Genomic DNA, 4,122 nt, shown 5'->3' with positions numbered 1-4,122 from the left:
ATTCAGCAGTTTTGTTCGCTACTACTATCAAACACAGGTCGAAGTTTCCATTCAGTCATTAATTCCAACTTTCAAATGTTGTTGTTTCAGCTTTCGCTTACTAGAAGCAACATAATACTCGCTGCAATACAGACCTCGGGAAACCCTCACCGTGAATAAGGTTCACTCACATATTTCACTACATTTTGCGTGGGATTGGAGATGAGGCTACTCGTTCTTGCTCAGTACTAGGCTGAAAATTAACGAAACTTCGTTACAAACGTTCACATGTTGATGTTTCCGCTTTCGCGTACTCGAAACAACATAATACTAGTCTTTGTAATTTAGTTTCATAATTTCAACTGTTCTCATGCAGAATTTTTGCTCATTCTTATCCCAAATTTTGACCTGGCTACTAGTTACACTCCTTGTACTTATTGCAAAATGACCACAAATTTCAACAGCTTTCACATGTTGCTGTTTCGGCTTTCGCTTACTACAGTCAACATAATACTCGTTGCAAAATAAGTGCTCGGCATCTGCAATTTTCCAAAGACGAAGTTTCGCCAGTTCAATTTTCGCTCGCCAATTATGGCTACTAATTCACACGGTACTGAGCTCAACAACATTAAATTTGTTCAGCAAGACTTTCACATGTTGATGTTTTGGCTTTCGCCTACTAGAAGCAACATAATACTCGTCTTGTTAGCTCATTCAATGAGAATAGCTTTTCCCGTTGAGAATTTTTGCCTTCAATTGGCGTTGTAGTGAGTTTGGCTACTCAGATCACCAAATACTTGTGACAATTCGAACCAGAAATGTTTTCAATTTTCACATGCTGATGTTTCGGATTCAACCTACTAGAAGCAGCATAATACTTGTATTCAACAATTTCTGTATCAAATCCCAGTTTTCTCTGGTGCATCTTTGCCAAACTATTCCAAACTGCCTGAGTCTGAATACCAATTACAGGTACTAGTAAATGCACGTTACTAAGGACTATATAGTTCTAGGTTACTGTACACAACGACGTTCACATGTTGATGTTTCAGCTGCCGCTTACTAGAAACAACATAATACTTATCGTGCATACCTTTCCATAACTTGTCCTTTTCAGATGCATTAGTTTCCCTTTGTCTTGGCTTCTACAGTCAGACTGGCTACTAGTAACAGCACAGTACTAATCACATATCGTTCTACAGTTTGCAGACAACTTTCACATGTTGATGTTTCAGCTTTCGCCTACTAGAAACAACATAATACTCGCTGTATACATTTGTAGTTCTCTATGTAACTTTCATGTGAAGAAGTTTCGCCAGTCTTTTTGACTGTCTCAAATCTGAGTCATGCTTAGGCTACTAGTTGCTTCATAGTACTTATCGCCTCGAGATCATTGAACAAAACTTGATTTTCACATGTTGCTGTTTCAGCTTCCGCTTACTAGAAACAACATAATACTAGTCTCATTAAGTTCCGTCTCTTTGCAATTTTCTTATGAAGAAAATTCGCCATCACAATGACTCCAGCAGTTCTTGATCAAGGAATGCAATCATTGATCAGAATGCTATTATTTGAATCGGTTCTGCTTTAAGTGTTCCAATTTTATTGGAAGCACCAACAATAGAACATCAATGTGTTCAATCGAGAGTTATATAACCCTGAATCGGACGCAGTCAACAGCCGAAGCCGAGACCGCCTTTTGCGTTAGAGAGGTCGGTAAACAAATCTTGCGATTCATACCGAATTAACACATATAGCTGTGCTCCTCTTCGTAAAGCGAGCCAAGTGATCCCCTGTTGAAGGATGTATTTGGACCAATCTAGTAGCATTTGGTTTCCAACAAGCTCTCCCAAGTTAGCTTACTTATTGGGCTTTTCAACCAATTCGGTTGGCTACAAGCATCATCAAAGTACTAGCCACAGTTTGATCGCAAAATTCTACGACTTTCACATGTTGATGTTTCGGCTTGCGCTTAGCCTACTATAAGCAACATAATACTAGTCATATCATAGAGCGTGATCAGCTTGTGACGTTCTCATGATGAAGTTTCACCAACAGTGTCTCACTTCGAGCTTAAATCCAGCTACTAGTAACTACACAGTACTGACTGCAACGATAACTTTTATCTATACCTTTCACATGCTGCGCTTTCGGCCAGGGCCTACTAACGTCAACATAATACTCGATATAAACTTTTGTTCATGATGCAGCTTCCCCATGCAGAAGTTTCGCCTTCAAATGCTCTCTTGGCCATATGACGTAAGAAAAGGTTACTAGTAACATCACAGTACTAGCCACAGTTTGATTGCAAAATTCTACGACTTTCACATGTTGATGTTTCGGCTTGCGCTTAGCCTACTAGAAGCAACATAATACTAGTCATATCATAGAGCGTGATCAGCTTGTGACGTTCTCATGATGAAGTTTCACCAACAGTGTCTCATTTCGAGCTTAAATCCAGCTACTAGTAACTACACAGTACTGACTGCAACGCTAACTTTTATCTATACCTTTCACATGCTGCGCTTTCGGCCAGGGCCTACTAACGTCAACATAATACTCGATATAAACTTTTGTTCATGATGCAGCTTCCCCATGCAGAAGTTTCGCCTTCAAATGCTCTCTTGGCCATATGACGTAACACAAGGTTACTAGTAACATCACAGTACTAGCCACAATTTGATCGCAAAATTCTACGACTTTCACATGTTGATGTTTCGGCTTGCGCTTAGCCTACTATAAGCAACATAATACTAGTCATATCATAGAGCGTGATCAGCTTGTGACGTTCTCATGATGAAGTTTCACCAACAGTGTCTCACTTCGAGCTTAAATCCAGCTACTAGTAACTACACAGTACTGACTGCAACGATAACTTTTATCTATACCTTTCACATGCTGCGCTTTCGGCCAGGGCCTACTAACGTCAACATAATACTCGATATAAACTTTTGTTCATGATGCAGCTTCCCCATGCAGAAGTTTCGCCTTCAAATGCTCTCTTGGCCATATGACGTAAGAAAAGGTTACTAGTAACATCACAGTACTAGCCACAGTTTGATTGCAAAATTCTACGACTTTCACATGTTGATGTTTCGGCTTGCGCTTAGCCTACTAGAAGCAACATAATACTAGTCATATCATAGAGCGTGATCAGCTTGTGACGTTCTCATGATGAAGTTTCACCAACAGTGTCTCATTTCGAGCTTAAATCCAGCTACTAGTAACTACACAGTACTGACTGCAACGCTAACTTTTATCTATACCTTTCACATGCTGCGCTTTCGGCCAGGGCCTACTAACGTCAACATAATACTCGATATAAACTTTTGTTCATGATGCAGCTTCCCCATGCAGAAGTTTCGCCTTCAAATGCTCTCTTGGCCATATGACGTAACACAAGGTTACTAGTAACATCACAGTACTAGCCACAATTTGATCGCAAAATTCTACGACTTTCACATGTTGATGTTTCGGCTTGCGCTTAGCCTACTAGAAGCAACATAATACTAGTCATATCATGGAGCGTGATCAGCTTGTGACGTTCTCATGATGAAGTTTCACCAACAGTGTCTCATTTCGAGCTTAAATCCAGCTACTAGTAACTACACAGTACTGACTGCAACGATAACTTTTATCTATACCTTTCACATGCTGCGCTTTCGGCCAGGGCCTACTAATGTCAACATAATACTCGATATAAACTTTTGTTCATGATGCAGCTTCCCCATGCAGAAGTTTCGCCTTCAAATGCTCTCTTGGCCATATGACGTAACACAAGGTTACTAGTAACATCACAGTACTAGCCACAATTTGATCGCAAAATTCTACGACTTTCACATGTTGATGTTTCGGCTTGCGCTTAGCCTACTAGAAGCAACATAATACTAGTCATATCATAGAGCTTGATCAGCTTGTGACATTCTCATGATGAAGTTTCACCAACAGTGTCTCATTTTGAGCTTAAATCCAGCTACTAGTAACTACACAGTACTGACTGCAACAATAACTTTTATCTATACCTTTCACATGCTGCGTTTTCGGCCAAGGCCTACTAACGTCAACATAATACTCGATATAAAATTTTGATCATGATGCAGCTTTCCCATGCAGAAGTTTCGCCTTCAAATGCTCTCTTGGCCA

At 40.1% G+C, this 4,122-nt stretch overlaps 1 pseudogene; it reads right to left on the bottom strand.

The window, feature by feature from the left end:
- Positions 1-1,632: 1,632 nt before the first annotated feature.
- LOC142355579 (5.8S ribosomal RNA) lies at positions 1,633-1,784 on the bottom strand (annotated as a pseudogene).
- Positions 1,785-4,122: the final 2,338 nt, after the last annotated feature.

The sequence above is a fragment of the Convolutriloba macropyga genome, unplaced genomic scaffold (genome assembly GCF_964194025.1).
Source record: "Convolutriloba macropyga unplaced genomic scaffold, txConMacr16.3 SCAFFOLD_6134, whole genome shotgun sequence".
Taxonomy (NCBI): domain Eukaryota; kingdom Metazoa; phylum Xenacoelomorpha; order Acoela; family Convolutidae; genus Convolutriloba; species Convolutriloba macropyga.
This window is presented reverse-complemented; position numbering and strand designations above follow the sequence as displayed.